The sequence below is a fragment of the Protopterus annectens genome, chromosome 9.part0 (assembly GCF_019279795.1).
Source record: "Protopterus annectens isolate FY-2018-M chromosome 9.part0, PAN1.0, whole genome shotgun sequence".
Taxonomy (NCBI): domain Eukaryota; kingdom Metazoa; phylum Chordata; order Ceratodontiformes; family Protopteridae; genus Protopterus; species Protopterus annectens.
Window position 1 is genome coordinate 1,068,777,317 of NC_056743.1, and position 20,822 is coordinate 1,068,798,138.

Sequence of the window (20,822 nt, forward strand, 5' to 3'; positions counted from 1 at the left end):
CTGACATTCAAAAGATTGTCACTGTTTAGCGACTCCATTCCGCAAAGATTTGCTAGAAATTCACAGATTTTTATAAGGAATATACCAAAAATCTGGACATTCTTCGGAAATCTGTATAGTTAAGACGTATGCTCTGGAGATGTATTTCTTGGAATACATATTTCTAAATCCCTAAAGTTGGTTATAATGGAGACACAATAAGAACTTTCTCTACTTTTGAAACTCTGATCTGCTAAAACTGTACCTCCCATACAAAGCACTTTCTGAATAGCCACAGCACATGCGTAAGGAGTGGGCGTGGTTTATTTCACGGAAGTGTTGTCGAGTGCTGAGGTATGTGGTCTTGGAAAGAATATGGCTGTTGTGGAAGTGAAGTATGGTATATCTGTTAAAGTGTTTGTGTGCTTTCATTAAAATGGTCATTATGCAAACTAAGGTTTAGGGATTTATAGTTGCTTACATGAGGGTGGCATTCTGTGGGTAATTATGAATGTGAGTTTTCCCTGGCCCCAGTTTGGATGAAGGCTCTTGGGCCCCTTGACTCCTTATTAAAACAAAGCAGTGTATACTCGAACATGATGCTTGTAATAATAGTTGCATTACTGTCATACTTCCTAAATGACGTACTTCTATGTTGACTGATGTGCTTTTAAGTGCGTTTCATTGTTTGTGCCTCAAATTTCAGTGTTGATGAAACTTGGTGTTTTTTTTTTCTGTTTTATTTATTTTTTGTTTTGTCCTTGGTGTCACAGTTTTACAGGTAGTTAATTGCTTTTTATTAATAAGAAAACCACCACAGCGGAGCAGAAATTAAAAAGGAAATATAATTTTACTTTGCTTGTGTGATACATTTAGAAAGTTCTTCGATGAGATTGCAGTAGAGTGGCTTTTATCAAGAAAGCCGAAAGTCTGTCGTAGTTAATGTTCCGGATCCTTTATCCGGCTTCAGTCGTGAACGAACACCAGATTAAGGTGTATACATTAGAAACCAAACTGACATGCGTGTTTAAAGTACAGAAAACATGCGCTTTATTATTTGTTGTGTTTTAGAAATTGAATAGTTGAGCAGGTACACAAACTATTGATGATTTTAGACTTTATGTGTATGTGCCCCAGAAGAGTTGTTTTAGTGCATGCGACTTTTTTCAGGTAGCATTTAAGTTAAACTGAGAAAATATTGAGATCCCTGATTTGACACAAATTTTAGCTCTGTCCCTCTTAATCTCTCCTAAACCTTTGAGAAAAAGCGACGAGTTACACTTACACAATTTTAATTGTTGTCATTATTGATTTTTTTCAGACTATGTTAATTTAGCTTTTCTTATTCTGTCAGTCTCAAATTACTAGCATTAATACTTAAAAAATGTTTCTTATTTCTGGATTTGGCCCTGATTGGGTGAGATTTATAGTTTTTAAAATATGTATGAAAATGTTATTAATTCTAATTGGATAATTGATGTCTATTAGCAAGCAAGGCTTACTATATAACAAGATGTTTTTATTGTAATGGTTGTCTGAAGAAGGCTGGTGTCACAGCCGAAAGCGCTTACCTTTTGAATTTTAATAAACTTGGAACTATTGGATTGCTTCTACACTGCCTATTTGTTTGGTTTGGTTTATGAGAATTATACTTACCTACTCTGTTTTTTAGTAAAGCGTGAATGAACCAAAATGTTGGAAAACTGTATGATAATGTAATATTAATTTTTAAAGGGAAGCATTTTGCCCATCACAGAGGTACCAGATGTCCCAAGTCCATCAGTGCAGTAACAATGGTACAGGTGACCTATCAGTTTAGATCATTCTGTATATGTGCAGGTAGCAGCACAGGAGTTGTTGCAAAAATCAGAAATTACTGGCTGCTTCCTTTAATGCAAGTGGAATGCATAATACTTCTCAACTGTACCTGATCTTGCACATATTTATTCTCCAGTAAAATTTTTGGTTTTCTGGTAAATCGCTGAGGATTAGTCACGGTAATGCCAGATGTGAATTTCATGCTTCTTACTGTTCAACGCATGCATTCTGATGCGAACCTGTTACTTTTTAAGTCAATTATAGTAGTATTTAAAAATTGCCCCCCCCCCCCCATTATTTTTCTTTGTCCATTTTCTTGGAGAAAGAAGCTGAGAGGTATGGAGTACAGTGCATGTTGAGTGCCTTGGTGATTAGTTCTGAAGGTTTCCACTTTACAGTACCATGCAAGTCCAGGGGCTCTCTGGAGTTCAGAGGCTGTGCGGAACTTGCATTTTTTCTTGTGTCTGCTTGTGTTTTCGTGGGATATTCCAGCTTCCTCCCCAGAATGTGCTGGTTTGTTGATTTATTTTGTGTGTGTTCATGCATGCTACATTTGAAAAAATATGTATATATATTACATGCACACACCAGTAGCCTTGCACTTGTGACCCAGGATATGGTAGAAGAGATCTTATTGGATCAGTTGTTACCCAGTTAACTTGTTTAAATTACAGGTATAAAACGTGAACTGTTTCAGCATTATTGCTGACGTGTTATTGCTGGTATTGTTTGTTTAGGTTTTGTTTATTCTGCACTATTCTTTACACTAGCTTATCTGGTTGACTGCAGATTTCTTCTAGCAAGATTCATATATCTGAGTGCCAGCATTTATTTTTCAGGCATGAACTCATCGTTTTAACAAGCAACTTGGCACCAAGTGCAGATTGCCACTAAATTTTTTTTTTTCCATTTGCAGTCTTTTTTGCTAATGTTCTAGTTGATAAATGGACTGATGAAAGCATTATAGTCAAATGGATTGTCTCAGTAAAGCACACACATTGTTTGATCTTACATTTGTAGTGGACAGAATTTTTATATGAACATTCCAGTCTTCATGATGGAGGTGGTCCTTAGCAAATTACTCTAGAAAGTATTTGGTTTTTCCATTTTTGGGGGGAAAGCGTGTCGATGTTGCTGTTTTGTATCACTGTTTTCTGTGGTGTCTCCATTATCTTCAAGAGAAGATTAATTGCTGTAAAAGTCTGATTTTTGTCAGACATATAGGCAATATGGTGTCTGCCACTCCTAACTTGTGTACATTTGTTTGCAAATCTTTCGTTTCCCCTAGACGTTATTGGCAGGTAATGTTTTTCGCGTAATTTCCCTGATTTACTGAATTCAGTGTAGCTACTGAATGTTTCATGATGAGAGTGAAGGTTTCAGGTAGAAAAAAATGGAAAGTTGCAGACATTGTGTTTTCTAAATTGGTAAAATTTTGCCTTTGGATTCACTGGCCCACAGGTATAGGTTCATAGGGTGAGTACTAAGCTAACTGCCTAGATCCATTAACCTGAGGTCAAAATCAAACCCTGTACCTTATGTCTGTGAGGCAAGAACCTTAAGCATTATGCTACACCTGAGTTTTAGTCAGCAAAGTGGGTTCGAGAAGTACAACAGAGTTCTGAATAAGTTAAGTGAAACTTGTTAATTTTTAATAGTTTCAGTTTCTGGCAGTGAAAAAAAACAAGTGCTGAAATATGGAGACAGACCAGAAGTAAACTTACAAATACTGAGTCTGAGACTGCAATCTCACAGTTGGTATATATAAGTCCGGGGGAGGGGTATGAAAGGCTTGCACCCCTCCTTTTATATTTAAAAAAAAGAAATTTAAAGGAGTGATTTTTGATGTTTTGTCTCCTCTTGCAGTTTCAGTACTTTATTTTGTCTTTATTTTGATACTCTGTTTTAGTGTCGAGATTTCAATAGGGAGCTGATGGTATCACAAATCAGATTGTATGCTTTTTCCCTGTAAAGGTGGGAGGGGCTTGCATTGTGGTTGACCTTTACTGTTTGGATGATGAGACACTGCAGTCAGGGTGATGCAGGTCACACAGTGTGTGAAGCAGATAGTCATCCGAGAGGCTTATGTCTTCAAGGTTGTTTCTTAGCATTTTGCTTGTCACCATTGCATGTCCTGCCAGTCTAGAAGGCTTTTCTCTGTGCCAGTCTCTTCATTAATAATTTTAAACACCACACAAAAGACGGCAAAATTAACCTATTCCCCTGACTGCTACACTGACTGTTGTTGCCATTAGGTTTTGCATAGGTAGATTTGGAGTTGTGGGTGTTTAATGATAAAGTTTTCACTGCTTGTGCTGAAAGGAGATAAAACCAGTTAATTGCATTTTTACTTGTGCCTCTCCCTGCCTGCTTGTTTTAATTCATTGCTTTCTTTTCTTCTCTGGGTTTCCAAATATCCAGGTTGCTTCTTGTTTTTCTTCAGTTTGGCCAGCATATTTCAACATAACAATGCATAGTTATGTTAAAATTCTTTCTTTTTTTTTTTTTTTTGTGGTTTATTTCTTCTTGAAAATGCTGTTTCATCGAATAAATGTGTTCCTTGTTTAGAGAGATCAATTAATGATCCCTTGTAACCTGTACTTTGTATGTGAAGTCAGCCATTGATGCCGATTGATAAATCCACCTCTGCAGAAGGGCCACTCACAAGCGGAGTCCCTCATGGATCAGTCCTGGGACGACTCCTTTTTTGGTATTTACTTTTTCTGAGGTCCGGGCCAATGTCTTTGGCCTCTGTCTAACTAAATTTGTAGATGGCTGCAAATTAGGTGTAGTTGTAGAACCCCCACTGACAGTAATGTTCTCCCAGGAAAGACTGACAGACAAATAACTGGTGTCAGAGCCATAGACTAAACCTAAATGGTAAGAAATGCATAATAGTATCCTTCGGGAAGTCATCATCCACACCTGGTAACTGTCATATTGACAACACACCCCTAAGAGCTGACCTAGTAGTCAGAGACTTGGGGACACGCAGAGACCATAAACTATTCTGTGATAATTATGTGTCTACAGTAATGTGGAAATCCTTCTGTGTTGGACAACTTGTAAAAAAAAGTATGGCATTTAGGTCCAAGGAAGTCATCGTTCCACTCTGTTTGGCATTCTTTAGACCTATCATTGAGTACAGTGTCCTCTTTTGGTATGTACCTAACCAAGTATATCCAACAACTGGAACATCCACAGAGGTTTCTCACTAAAAGAATACAGGGCAAAAGTAACATGTCCTATGCAGACCACCTCAAGGCAGTATTCCCTTTATTCTTTCTCCTACAGGCTTCTGAGGGGAGATCTATGCCTGGCATACAAGGCATTGTATTGTCAGACACCCCCCCCCCCGATGGACCTCCTGCATATCTGCAAAACAGCCCCAGAATTGCCCGTTCTGAAGGTTCGGACCTTGTCTGTGATATAAATAGGACTTGATGGAGAGACAGATATGCATCTCAGAGGCTCACCATCCATGTGAAGCAGAGTTCTTCCCTAACCCAGTTCAGATGTAGCTTGGACAATTGGATGGGAACAGGAAATTCATCCCTGGTTTTGCATTTATGTCTCTAATGGACAAAGGCTGTAAATGGCTCATCCCCCAGGCCCCTACTTGTAATGTTTCATCTGCCAAGCCTCTACTTACGTTTAAGGGTACCAGAACTTATCAGAGATTTGGGATGTATGACTAGGCAGAAGGCCCTTGGCGTTAGTTTAGTAAACACCTATGAACCCATATAGCTCATACTCTTGGGTAGTATTTACATTTTTTGACAAAACCACTTTCCTGCTCCCCTGCCATTTTTAAGTGGCAGGTTGTCTTTTGCAGATTAGTCGTTAAGGCTGGTGGAAATAATAAAACTAGTTTACCTTTTTAATACTGTGAGTTTTTGTTCTAATGTATCAGTAACAGCACCACTATGTACCAACAAGTAAGGGAGCCTGGCATTTTATCAGTACTTGTCACCAGCATTGGGAATAAAAAGTGTTGAGTAATATATTCATATATTTAGAGCAGCAGGGGTCTAGGGATCCTAAAAGGTCTAGCCCACTAGCAATAATTTTGTTTTCTTTAATTCAACAATTTTTGCCTTTATTTATGTAACTTGATTTTAATGTTAGCAGCTAATAACTGCATACCCAGCAAATAAGTAAGACTTTGTTTCAAACCATTTAACTGATGTTTTAAAGAGCTTGGCAGGTTCTCTTGGGAGGTTACAGTTGGCAGTTTAAGGCACCTGCTACTATCATGCAGTCATTTCTGATGAGAAATGGTGCTTGCATTCGTATGTAATGTTACGGATTTCTCTATTTATTAGCTGGCTAAGTGAGCTAAGATAAATGTACATATGTGTTTTATGTAACTAATGTACAGGTGTATATATAAGTACACGTGTGTATTTATGGGTACTGCATGTGCCCATATGTACATATTATATTTGGGAGCTGGGAGGAAACTGAAGTAACCAGATAGAACCCATGCAGACACTGAGAGCATCAAGACTCCATTCACACAGCCACTAGAAGGTGTAGAAAGGATGTGCAAAGGGTTGAGCTGCCCCAAGGAGTGATTGGAGTTTCAGTAGAATTGCCAAGTGGTTCTGAAAACCACTAATTTTTGGTTAGCGTTTAAGCAGCATTGATGAGTGAGTGGTAGGAACTGTGGTGAGATGCTATTATGCATGTACACAGTACAGTTTAGCATAAAGGTACAGTATATTTTTCATATAGATACGTAATAGCTCCTCAGTTTTGTTGGAGTTGGGACCGCTTACACTGCTTGTTTGCTAGAACCAGTAAACAAATCTAAATAAGTGAGGACATTGCCCATGGTGCTAGCTGACCTTGTTGCAGCTCTTAAAACTCCTCTACCCTAAATATTGCAGCTCTTAAAACTTCTGTACCCTAAAGCAATGAGGCACAGCACTGCCCACTTAATGAAGCTCGTGTACAGTTTTGTGTGGGAATTCACTGCAGTCTTATAAATTGTATTGTACTACAATTTTGTGTAAACATTTCTGCTTTTAGCAGATATACTGTAAAGAAAAAATGTTGGAGTGATGCAGTGTAGTTTTGTAATTAGTTGTGCACCCATAAACAGTTGGAAAGCACTTAATGTAGGGGGTTTGGGAGAGGTGGCAAAGGTTGAGTTAGAGTAATGCCTTACGCATTTCAGTGTTGTAAAACTGTCAAAGCAAACATGAGGTCAGACAAAACAGAAATGTTTTATTTAATGATGAAGTTAACATTTCTAGGTAGTCCATGAAGGAGAAAAAGTGAAATATGCTAGCTACAATATAGTATGATCATGGTACTCTTGCTGTTAAGAGAAGTGTTTCAAAATTTGCTGTAATTCAGAAAAGATGTAATTTTCTTTGAACTCTGAAATGAGGTTTGGTAATTCCAGAAGAATTGGTTTAAATTTTATTTATTTTTTTATTATGCGGGGGGGGGGGCTTAGCTATTTGCATAAGAGCCCTCTGTTCCATTAACCTGAATTACTACACTTAGAGGCACTGTGTTTGTGTATTAACTGTTGCATCATTTTTAACCATGTGTGTGTGTTAAATAAGGTATGGTAAAACATTCAGTTAACACACCTACAATAACTACTTCATGTCACACAGGTAAAAGCTTTAACATAAAAATGCAGGGTAGAGCAGTAAAAATTATACAATGGCAGTTTCTCCACTATCTGGAATATAGGAATTTAAGGACTGGGGTAGTGGAAATTGAGAGTTTAGGGGAAATGGATATTTCAGAAGTGATAACTAGTGAATGGGATAAAATGAAAATAAGGTTTAAATTAGGATAGAAATGAGAGATGTGTTTAAGATGTAATCTGAATTATTTTGAGGGGTTGACAAAGGTTAAATTACTGCAGAATAAGGGATTTTCACAGAATAAGAAGATGTGCAACTGCAGAGTGCTAAAGAGAGAATAGGGGTAGTTGGATAATGTACATTAGTTTAGAAATATTGGTGTTAAGCAGCTGTTTTTGGATAACTTAGCACAAAAACATTTAACACAACAACTTGGGCAACAAAAGGTAGAAAGCGCCGTCGCTAAACTTAGGGACCCTATAACAAGAAAAATAGTCAGACATTCTGTAGAAGCATTAGAAATACTACAGAAATATTGTAAAAATTTGTTTAAAGCAAAGGAATGTGGAAATCAAGAAAAAGCGCACGTAGAAATGTTTATGGAAGACTTAATTGTGTCAAGGTTAGAGTTGGATGAGGCTTAACATCTAAATAGTGAAGATAGCATGTGAAATAAAACAGTGATGCATATTCAGTCAACAGGGAAGTCTCCAGGGACAAAATAGTGTTCCCATGGAAGTTTTGGAAGTTGGGATGGAATGTGATAAAGATCTAGAATATTTTGTTTAGTAGTATTTTAAAATGGGGAGAAGCACCAACATTTTGGAGGAAAGCTGTGGTGGTGGTGGTATTACCCAAAGATGACCCAGTCTGACCCATTTCAATTTTAAACCTTGTGTATAAAGTATTTGTCTGTACTAGCTAAAATAGTGACAAAGATGATGCCAAAATTTATAGATTGGGCCCAGTATGGTTTTGTGGAGGGAAGGCAAACATTAAGTGTGATAAGTTGATCCTTGCAGTAAAACAAGATGGTTTAGTATTGTCTGACTTGAAGGGTTATTTTAGAGCTACACTGTTTAGGCTTCTATACATAACACACGCAGAAGGTTATAATTCAAAGTGGAAAGGGATGATGATGAACTGGGGGGGGGGTTAATAAGTGGGATTTTGGATGCAGATCCTTGAGGAGAATAATTACCATAAGAATATTATATTCATATAGCAGCAAAAAGTATTTTAAGAACCAATTCAGTATGGGAATGGAGAGAGGAGATTTTGCCAATAGGGATGACTTCAAATAAGAGTAGAGAAAATAGTCAAGTGGAGGCTGGAATTTACTAGAAAAATCTGGCAGGTCAACCAAGGTATGGGAAAAATAACATGAGCAGAAAAGGTAGTAGAGTGAAATGAGGAAAAAAAAGTTTCGAGTGTAGATTAGAGACTGCCTTCCCTACCAGGGATTGCTATCAAAGTGTAGGTAAAGAGAAAGGGATAGAGGATCCTCAGTGAAAGACCTGCTGTGGTAGAGTTTTTAGGGGAATCTAGAGCAGAAGCTGCTGTTAAAGGGTTAATTAGCAGGTTGTGTAAAGTGTTTGCATGATAACTCTATGAGTCAGTTAGAGGAGATTAGAAAAGATTGGGAAAAGAGAAACTGGAAATGCGATTTACAAGGTAATAATGGAAGGACGTGTGTGGCTCCCACATATGAAGTAAACTTCAGAAGATTTTGGATTTTAGTTTGCATTTTGCATTGATGTCATTATACCTCAAGCAGACTTCAAAGAATGTTTCCTCGGGTAGATAGCAAATGGGAGATGTGATAAAGGAGAGAGTGGTAACTGGGGACATATGTTTTGAGAGTGTAATGAGTTGACTGATTTTTAAAACTTCCCCGCAGAGTTCTCATTTCAGAAACAGTGGGCAAGCAAGTGGCTAGTTAAGGAAATAGTTCTTTTGAGGTTGAACAAATTTGAATTGCCTAGATATTGTGAGGCCTTAAGTTTAATTATTCTGGGTGCCAAAAAAGCAATTACCAGAAAATAGAAATCAAAGTTTAAACCAACTGTATTTGAAATATTGAATATTGTAAAGTAAATCAAAGAACAGAAAGATGGATCTTTAAAAAGGGAAGGAGTAAATGAAAATTGTGGGAACAGTGCATGTAGAATAATGTTCAAGCGGAGGAATGAGGTTTAAGGAAAGTCGGGAACTGAGCAATTTGTGTAATGTTGAACTGACGAGTTATAAAGAAAAATGTATGCAATCTATAATGTATGGAAATAGGTCGGTATGTTTTTTTTTTTTTTCTTCTATTAATGTACACATGCCTGTGTCTAAGTGATTTAATAGAGGTGTTTAATCAGAAAAAAAATATTCCTGTCTGCTCAGTTAGCTTACTTTTAAGCTACTTAAGGATGTTTATTGCTCCACTCTGACTAACATTCAGTGCACAAAACTTTTTTATTTTTTTTTTAACAAACAGCTTTATTAAATTATCACTTTTGGCATAGACAATCATACTTTTATATAAACGAAAGCAAACCATGTTGACACCGTCTTAGTTGCAAGCATTTTACATCACAGACCATATTGACATAATTTTAGTTGCAAACATTATACATCACTTTTCTACTCAGTTATTGTTAGTCACACGTTACATAGTCATTCAAATCCTGCTTTCTTGCCTCCTTTTAAACCACTTTCCTACCTTGTGTGTATTGTTCCCACAGTTCCCATTATTCCTATTTAATTTACTTGTTCCCTTTTCTAAAGATCCCAATTTCAGTTGTTTTATCTGTTACTAAATTCACTATTTATAGTACAGTTGGTTTAGACTTAGATTTCCGTTTTCTAGTAATTGTTTTTTTTTTTTTTTGGCAATCACAATAGTTAGACTTAGCAAGCCCTTACTATGTCTAGATAATTTCAATTCTGTTTCGTAGCTCGGAAAAAAATAATTTTCCCTAGTTACATTAATTTGCTCATCTAGTATCTCTGATACAGCAGTCTGCAGGGAATCTTTAGTCTGCCAACTCCTTGTACTCTCAGAAAATGTTCCCAATAACCTCTTTCTTCCTCATCACACCTCCAGCATTTGCTGTCTACCTGAGGAAAAATTCCCTGGAGTCTACTTGGGGTGTAAAAGCATCTGTGCAAACATTTCCAAACAAAAATCCTAAATCTTTGATTTTTTTGAATATTTGGAAGACAAGCATATATCCACCATTGTTTCTTTAATAATTGCTTATCCAGTCTCTTCCCAATCCTTTCTAATTTTCTTGGGTGACGAAAGCCAGGGAACCTTTTTGGCTATGCTTATATAGTCCCCTGGGCCGATAGCCTAGTACCTACCTATGAACCTATAACCTCCTCTGATTCTTATAGTTATCATGCAGTATTTTGTATGTTATGCTACTTATTCCTTTTAACAGTACCTTCTGTTCTAGATTCTACTAAAAACTCTTATCAGTGTTGTTCTTTCATTTAAGACCACCCATTTCTTTCTCTTTGCCTACACCCTTCCTTATCAAGAGATTGATACCAATCTCTAACCTACAGTCCAAATACATTCTTGACATCTTTCTGTTCTATTACCTTTCCCCCTCTAGTTATTTGCTCCCAATACCTTGGTTCCTTTTCCAGTTTTCTCCAGTAAATTCCAGCCCTCTCTTTGCTAATATTTGTATCTCTAGTTGTAGTCATCCCTGTCAACAGAATCTCCTTTCTCCATTTCAGTGTAGGCTTAGTTTTTAGAGTACTTTCTACTGTTACTTTATGAATATACTATTCTGTATAATTGTTCTCCTTAAAGGTCTGCATTTAGAATCCCAGTCTCTCTTTGTTTCATGAGCTTCCTCGCTGTTTTTATCATCATCCCTTTCCACTTTGAATTATACATTTCGGCTTGTGCTATGTATAGGAGCCTTAACTGTGTAGCTCTGAAGTACCCTTCAAATCAGGCAATCCCAGTCTGCCTTATGTTGGAAGAATTTGCTTATTCCATTTGCTGTCTTCCCTTTCCAGGTAAAAATCCTTCAGCTCTTTATTAATTGCTATCCACAACTTCCCTGGTTGATAAAAATATGCCTGACCTGTGTATAAGACTTTGTGTCTTTCGGCTTTTCCTGGTTAGGGGTCGCCACAGCAGAACTCCGGTCCGCTAATGATTGGCAGTAGATTTTTACGTGCCGGCTTGCCTGGCCTAACACACAACTTTCAACGAAGGAACACCCATTTACGTATGTTGACACACAGAAAACGCTCCTAACTAAGAATCGAACAAGCAACGTGTAACTGTGAGGCAACAACTCTACCGCAACACCACCACCACAGTCTACAAGACTAAATGACTAAAAACATTTTAACTGCTTGTATCTTACTATCCATATCCGTATAACAGAGCTTCCAATTTCGCAATTTTTGTATTCTCTTTTGTTTAGTCTCTCCCCCCACATATCCTTAGCTGCCGGACCGGAATTGTTTTTAATCTGTACTCCTAAATACATTTTATCAAGTCCCCATAAATATGAATATTGCTGAACCAGGTAGTGTGTAAGTACATAATTTAACCTTACTGCCTTTGTTTTAGCTTCATTAATTTTGTATCCCAAAAAGATTTGAAACTGTCTCAAAATGTTCCACGACACTGTAATGTCCTCCTCTCGTTTTATCAGGTATAAAATAGAGCCAGCTTTTTTGACTACATTGTCAATTATATCCCTGAATTTGAGTCCCTTATTTTCTTTGCTAGTGGTTATAAATATAATGGAAGTACAAAGGGAAAGAGGACACCCCTGCCGGGTTCCTCTGCTGAAACAGAAGTTATCAGAGAGGAATCCACCCACTTCAATTTTCGCCTCTAATTCCTCATGTATCCTCCTAATCAACCTTAGAATTTTATCAGGAAATGCTTCCATTGCCGTGCGCATGAAGTCCCTGCGTACTGTCAGCTGGTTTCTCTGCATTAAGACCCACCAACAACAGTGGTATTTTCTTACATTCTGCTTCCCTGTGGATCATCACTGTTCTGTTAATGTTGTCAAATGTTTGTCTCCCTTCCTCAAAAATACATTGATCCATTTCAATTTTGGCATGACTTTTGCCATTCATTTAGACATAAATGCTTTATAATCTTGGTTTTAGTATTGAAATGGACCTATGTGAAGCTGGTGATTTCCATATCTCTGTGCTTTATACAGACCCTGTCATAGAATTTTTCCAAAATATTTCTAATACTTCTACAGGAGCTCTTATCTTCCTTGTTATAAGCTCCCTAAGCTTGTAGACAGCCCTTTTATACTTTCTATTGCCCGAGAGATGCTAAAAGTTTTTATGCTCTAGAATTATCAAAAAAATTTGCTTAAAGAACAACAATGGGATTCTATTATTAAATGCCCAACTTCTGTCAATTTTTTCTCCCTGTTTACCGTCTCTGCTACGAGTAAACAAAATACAGTATATAAAATATTTTAAATTGACTGTTTCTCCCCACTAAAATAGTACCTTACTGTACTGTGGTGGTTTCACTTTCAAAAAACTTTTGCCCCGTCCTTGCTGCAGTCCCCAATGCACTGATGTCATCAAGCCCACTGAATACGGGTAGTTTTCTTGCCATTTCCCTCCCCAAACTGACATCACTGCTGATGTCCTAAAAAATACACCCATGCTGTGATTTCACAGCTCACTGGTCCTTCCCTTTCCCATACAGAAAGTAAAGGCTAGAACAAGGAAACGGTACATGAGTCAAGTCTTGTGCTGTGAGCTGTAAATCACAGGAGGAAATGGCTCAAATTACACTTAGCACTTTGACAGCTAGAGAAGTTAGGTGTGAAAGGGGATGGGAGATGAGTCCAAGTAGTACAATTCAGGTTTCACAAAAGACTGCAGTTTAGCCATTATAAAAAGAAGCAGCAGTAAAAAGCAATTTGAAAGTCTGTTCTGTGACATTTGCACTGTTTGTGTCTTAAATTTCATGCCATTCAATGACTACTTATTTATTTATTTTACATTTGTTTACCAGAGAGGTCAGACTGGACAGAGCTATCCGATTTCAGTGGAGGCTCGGGGAGAAAAGCTCCAGAACAATTGCTAACATACTGTATACATAAGACATTTAGATGAGCATTGTGATTTACACATTCACTTATAAAACTATAGCAGGTAATAACATATGATTGCTTACTTAAAACTGACTTTAAGACAGCAGTGTATGCATGTAAAATCAATGCAGTGACAGGAGCTATAGGAAGAAAGACACCTGTGTGATGTAATTTTTTTACAGACAAACACTGCATTGTGGGATACCTAGAGGCAGACTAAACAATCAGAATTACTTCAAGATGCCAGACCCCCATGTGGTGAGACTGAGAAGTTATGTATAAAAATATTTAAAAACCTGTAAATAGTCCCAGAGTGGTGTTAAAATGTAGGAAATGCCAAACCATGATGAAATAGACATTTTTTTTGAGTCTCTGGGTGTGGTTTTCCTTTAATAGCAGTCTTTTGAAATTCATGCATATTATCATGGTAATCCCTTGATTTCTGTTTAGCATTCTGCAGTTGCACGTCGTCTTGTTTTGTGGGATTTCCTCCTATTTTGCAATACTTTAACATTTGCCAGTCCCTCTAAATAATTTTCGTTACGTCATAACCATATCTCCATTTCTTTGTTCTCCACCCTGTCTTTAAACTCCACTTTAATTTTCTCCCACTCCCTAGCTGTATTTTCTGAAGAAATTTCTTTCTTTTCCAGTAGCTCCTAATAATTTCCACTACCCAATTCCTTGTATTCCTCTTCCTTCAGTAGATAGGTGGGAAAGAACCAGTATGTCGTTTTTTATTTCATTACCATTTGTTGTTTTTAGTTATTATTGGCACATGATCTGTAGTAGTTATTGGGTGCATTATCAAGAGCTAGTGCACCTAACACACAAATTGAGGTACACAGACCCTTTTTGTCAAGTCATCTTCAATAACATCATCATAACATCATCAAAACTGTTAATAAAAAATAGGATCGTTATACCGTATCAAACCTTTTCTCACACCTTCTACCAGAGCTACTATCGCCCACTCCCATCTGATATCTACTCTCTTTTACGCCTCACCTATTTTCACTAACCTTAAGAAGGCTAACCTAAATAAACTAGCAACTTGTTACAATAGCATTGCCCGCTTTGTCACCAGTAACCCTTTCAGAACACATCACTGTCATAACCTAAAACTCCTAGGCTGGCTTGAGCTACAAAACTGTCTTTTGATCTCACAACTTACCATTGCCCACAAGATACTTTACCAACCTTATAATACCCCTATGCTTTCTCAACTTTTAATCCCTTATAATAATCTTACCTCCCTTCGATCTTCTTCTAAACTCCTGACCAAATCTGTAAAGTCCCATAACTTAGCTGGTGACTCTCTATTCACTAATACTGTAGGAAGGATATGGAATCAGCTACCCACTGATATCACTCTAATCTCCTCCTTACCACTCTTCAAACAAAAAATCAAACTGTACTTCCAAAATCACTGGCTCTGTTCCTGTAGGACTCCTGACTAACCTTCTTCTTTCCCCTACTCTACTATAACTTTACACTATACTTATTAGCTATACTTATTCCTTCTTCTTATTGCCCTGTTGCTCTCCTCTTATGCTCTGACCCACTCCTCCTTTTTCTCTCCCCTGTCCTCTTTTCCATCTTCTTACTCTTCTCGTTACTAGACTATTGCGTCTTTCTCTTCTACTCCTTTGTATTTCTTCTTTAATTCCCTTCTTATCTCCTGTTCTACTTCTTCTCTCCAACGGATTATCGAAAACAAGTTGCTAATCTCTACTTTCAATTGTAATGCTTCTACTGAACGACTATATTTTTGTGTGTGCCTTATGTATTTTGTTTTTCGTATTACTAAATGAATATTCTTATTGTACTTAATTTTTTATAAATTGTCTCTCTGTAATTTAGTATGTGTGGAGCTTTTCTCCCCGGGCCTCTACTGAAAATGGACATATATCCAGCTAGACTAGCCCGGTTAACAAATGTAAAATAAAATAAAATAAATAAAAATCTGTGGAATGTCTTTCCTTAAAATAGCCCCTACTTCATAGAATAGTTTTTTTACCCAAATTACTGAGTAACTTTGGTTTTAAAAGTGTGTGTGTGTGTGTGTGTGTGTGTGTGTGTGTGTGTGTATATATACCTATATGCCTATATTTAGTCAGCCCTACTAGAGCCAACTGTTATGTGAAGTTTAAGAACAGACCACCCTGTTGTGACCCACCAGTTTAAATAAACTAACAAGAGAACAATAGATCAAACATGCATCATATTGGTGATTGCAGCCAAAATATGTGCCACAAGAACAAAGGTAAATACTACCTTCAAGTATGTTGACAAGTTAGTGCAGGCAGTCCACTTGAATGCAGCTGCAGTTCCAAGCTTCATTTCTTGGTGGGGTGTAGTAGCTAGTTGGTGAGGTACATAGGACAGGTGGAGGGGAGGGGGGGGCACCATACCAATAAAGAATACAATAAGTAATGCATGTTAACTCATCCATAGTCCACAGTTAAAATGAAGACCATAATGTCATATTCTTGCCAGTCCTGGCAATGTTTAAAACGCACAAAAAAACACTGGTTTGTTATGCTGAAGGTTTACAGATTGGATGAACTGTTGGAATTTCCCCATGAAGCAAGTCAAGGGCATTGCTGCCAATACAAAATAACTGGGAAAATGTCATACACAAAGGCATTTGTGCCTCAGTAGAAAGAAAAGGAATATCCTTAACCCATATTCAAGAACAAAAAGCCAGACTTATTTTGCTTTGTGCTGCATTGTAGAGAAAACAGTTTAAACAAGTACAATACATTTTGCTAGTGTTTAAGATAAATCATATATTTTACCACTGCAGACACTGGTGAATAGTGAAATAGTTTGAAAGTCTGTTAATAATAATTTGAATTTGAAGCGCTTTGACTAAAAATTGGAAGCTTCCATAGAGTTCAGTTTACTTTTTTGAACATTTACAGGTGTTAGAGGTAACAGCTCTTCTGAGAACGCAAATCTGAGTAATTCAAGCAAAAATGAAAATTTGTTCCAGAAACTGTGCTAGATGCCTGTGACTGTCACTACTGCCATTCTCTTTACACGGAAGTCAGAAAAAATTATTTCCATATATCTAGCAAGACTTGCATAAAGGGGGGCATTAAGTGAATTCTGGGAAAAAAAAAACATTCCAAGCCAACTTTACAGTGGCAGGTTCGTTGAGAAATATTTTTAAACACTTGATGATTCTGATGTATTTTAATAGTTAGCATACAAAGATGATAATGAAATCACTAACACATAGTGGCAGCCATAATTTATTCCTGCATACTTTTTGTTGACTGGGTTAGTCATCTAGGATAATGGCTTCTCTTCACGGTGTACTTATGGTGATATCAATGCTAAGGGAAATTAGGCCAGTAACTCTAGCTAATTTCAGCTGTTCTATTTGGAGTGCTGCAGGAAAGTTTACATCCACCCAAGCTGCTACCAACTCACACAGACGGAGTTTCATTTTTATATCTCATCTGAAGGGCAGCATACCCAAGAGTGCAGCACCCCTGTTAAGCTGCAATGCAGTGTTAGTAGTGCAAAAAATCAGTCCAAGTGCTTGGCATGTGAATCAAAACTACAACCTTCTGCATCAAAGGTGTGTGTTCTACCTGTTGAGCTTCTGAGACAGCAAATAAAAATGTTACAGCACTGCGTGACAAAAAACGTACCAAGCAAATGAAGCAACACAAACTACCTAGTACTCCCTTTTTTTTTTTTTCTGGTTTGCTTAAGTAAAACTAATAGAAATAATTTAGATCTGAATGTTTTTGGTGAAGCACCATACCTCTAAACTTGTTTGGTCAAGAATTCTGGATAAAACCAAAGTAATGGGGTATAAAATGGGAACCGTTTTTAAATATTATTCTAACTCACTTAAAATGTTAGAAAAAGTTTTGAACAATATGTAATTTTTGAACAGTAAGTATAAAACTGTAGTGACTATTTCTACTGATTTAACTGTAATAATTAGCGATTTACCTTAAACTCAAAAAGTATTATGAGGGACAGGACAAACATCTGAAGCAAAATTGAGGACATACTGCAAAAATAGAGATGGTTGAGAGGTATGGCTAGCACTCAGAAGATGGAGGGCTGGACATAATAGTTAAGCTGTTTTATCTCAAAAATACAAAGTACATGATATGATTCTGACCTCTGGTTGTTGGCTAGACTTGTAATGGCCTGCAAGACTGATAGCCTAGCATTTGTCAATGAACCTGTATGTCATAATTGATTCCAGGATATATTTTTTTTGATTTTTCTGAATAATCTTATAGTAGTCCGTGAAGAACTCTCACGACAGAAGAGTTTTAGGAATTAGCAATTTTGAAGAGTATGATAAAGAAAACAACATATTCTTAAGTTGAGGCTACTTTATTTTCATAGAGTTCAATATGGTTTAACATTACCATAACATCCATGGCCTCAACATGAAAAGTGATTAAAGAAAACTATAGCCATTATCAACTTTAAATCTTCAAAATATGCAACACTATACTAACTCATAAGGTGGAACAAATGGGCAAAATGTGGAACATATACCAACAACTAAGGAGGGAGCTTGCAGCATAGTTAAAGAATTATTTTACACTTGTTTTACCACATATGCAGTTCTTTAAACATTAGATACTCAGGAGAAACGGCTCAAGTTACAAATGCCCAAAGCCCTATATGGGAAAGCTGGGCAACACCCCCCCAAACCAAAAAAACGCAAGCAGTATGAATACAAGCAGGCTTGTAACATCATTAATACCACATCATAAGAAGAAAAAGAATTAAAGAAACTATAGCGATAGTCAAACTTCCATTTAAGTGGAATATTGCATAATGTAGAACAGACTGGTAAAATGTGACACTTTTATAACCACTAGGAAGGACACTCGCACTGTAGTTAAATTGTTGACTTTATACTTTAAAACATTTTTTAATACCTCAGTCTGTTTGCTTACCAGAACAATCACTTGATTACAGTTTAAAATTTCCTGCTGTTTATAAGACAAAAAAATTATACATCAGTTGTAATATTTTGTTTTTTACCACACATTTAGCTTTTCAAGCATTAGAGATTTGAGCATAAGTTGTAAAATTCCAGGATTCCCCCCACACACAAAATAAGCAAATTGTTCTCAGATTCTCTTAGTTAGCATCACTAGTTACAAATTCTCATTGACAAACAACTTTGGCCTTTCTTCTCATCTTAGTTACTCCTGCATTCTGCCAACTACATTGCTAATACTTTGACTGCACTTGAGTTTATGTAACCCCACTATGCACGATTAAACACAAACAGGCACACATTATCTAAATCAAATGAATGACTCCAATCATAATGTCGCAGAAATGTATCGCAGATTAATGTCAGAGTCATGCAGTGCTGGACCCCATCTGCCTTTTCATCTTCTTAGCTCAAGAATCAGAAACGAGGAACGCAGTGTGGAAAAGATTTTAAATATTTTTTTATACACTTAAAACGTTTTAAGAATAGAAAATATTTGACACAGCATCAATGGGACCGGATGGTGTCCCCGGCTGTGTGCTACACGAGCTAAATGAGGAATTAAACCCGCACATAAGGCAGCTGTTTAATCTCAGCCTTACCACAGGATACATGCCCAAGGAGTGGCGTACGGCAACTGTGGTCCCACTCCACAAAGGCGGTGCCTCTACGGACCCTGGTATACCGCCCCATAAGCTTAACAAGTCTAGTCTGCAAAGCTATGGAGAGGATCATAATGGAGCTCATAAACAAAGATATAGGGGACTTGCAGACATTGTACCCGACCCAGTTTGGCTTCGTCAAGGGCAGATCATGCCTTTTGAACTTGGTCGACTTCTTCGAAACAGTCACCAAGGTCATTGATGAGGGAAAGGCAGTCCATACAGCCTACCTTGACCTTACAAAGGCTTTCGACACAATACCCCACTCGGGTATTGTAGAAAAACTTACCAGCTTAAATGTAAACCCATATGTCACAAGATGGGTTGCAAACTGGCTTAAGGACAGAACCCACAGGGTTAGAGTTGCCGGCGCTATGTCAGACTCCAAGCCGGTCACAAGTGGTGTCCCACAGGGCTCTGTCCTTGGCCCCCTATTGTTCGGCATCTACTTCTCAGAAGTACAGGCCAACATGGGAGGACTTTGGCTGACAAAGTTTGCAGACGACTGCAAACTGGGCGCCATAGTGGAAAGTGCATCGGACACGGATATCCTTCAGAAGGGACTCACGGAAACAGATAGCTGGTGCCAGAGCCATGGCCTGAAGTTAAACGCCAAAAAATGCATAGTCATACCCTTCGGGAAAAACAAGATTACCCCTAGCTACCATATAGGTGGCAATCCACTGAGCACAGAAAAAGTCATCAGGGATCTGGGGACCCAGGTTGACAGTAGCCTTTCGTTTGACACTCATGTTGCTAAAGTAGTTAGGAAAACCTTCTATATCGCCCACCTGATCATGAAGGGATTCACATCTAGATCAAGGGAGGTCATCATCCCCCTGTACTCATCACTCATTAGACCTATGATTGAGTACAATGCCCGCTCGAATGTATCTGACCAGACACCTGCTGCAGCTTGAAAGGCCCCAAAAGTTCCTCACCAAAAGGATAAAGGGTCTCAAAAATATGTCTTATGCTGCCCGACTGAAAGAACTCCAGCTCTATTCAGTCTCATACCACTTGCTCAGAGGTGACCTGTGCCTGACATATAAGGCCATGTCAAACCCAGATTTGATGAATATGCTTCACCTCAAAAATCTAGATCCCTCAGAACCACAAGGGCGGGAGACTTAAACCTTGACACGGTTATAAATAGAACGTGCTGGAGGGACAGATTCATCACCCAGAGACTCCCTATGCTGTGGAACAAAATCCCGGTACATGTGAGGCAGAGCACCTCTCTGGCCTTGTTCAAGAGGAATCTTGACCAATGGATGGGAGATTGCAGATATACCCCAGGGATTACTTCAGTGTCACTGCTTGACAGAGGCACAGCAAAATGATAGGCATAGTTTTTATTCAAACTAAAGGGGTGGCGAAAGCCACATAACTATGGGATAGCCTAGTATGAACCTATGAACCTAAAACTATGGTTTAAAACTGAAATGGACTTGTATGAAGTTGGATTTGACTGGTCTTTACCATCTTTGGGTATTAGAACCACCACAGTTTTTTCCAAAATGATGGTGCTTCCTCACCCTTTAAAATACTGCTAAACAAAAACTTCCAGATCTTAATCTTTCTTGACTTCTAGTTTCCAAACTTCCACTGGAATACCATCTATTCCTAGAGACTTTAAAGCAGACTAGTTATACATCAC

At 37.7% G+C, this 20,822-nt stretch overlaps 1 protein-coding gene across 3 annotated transcripts in view; it reads left to right on the forward strand.

Moving 5' to 3' along the window:
- The first annotated feature begins 245 nt into the window (after positions 1-245).
- MFSD5 (major facilitator superfamily domain containing 5) overlaps positions 246-20,822 on the forward strand; it is a 39,661-nt gene continuing 19,084 nt past the window's right edge. Inside the window, exon 1 of one of the 3 annotated variants that reach the window (XM_044083889.1) lies at positions 246-333. The gene's annotated coding sequence lies outside the window, so the exon portion shown is untranslated. The other 2 variants (XM_044083890.1, XM_044083891.1) reach the window with 2 other exon arrangements.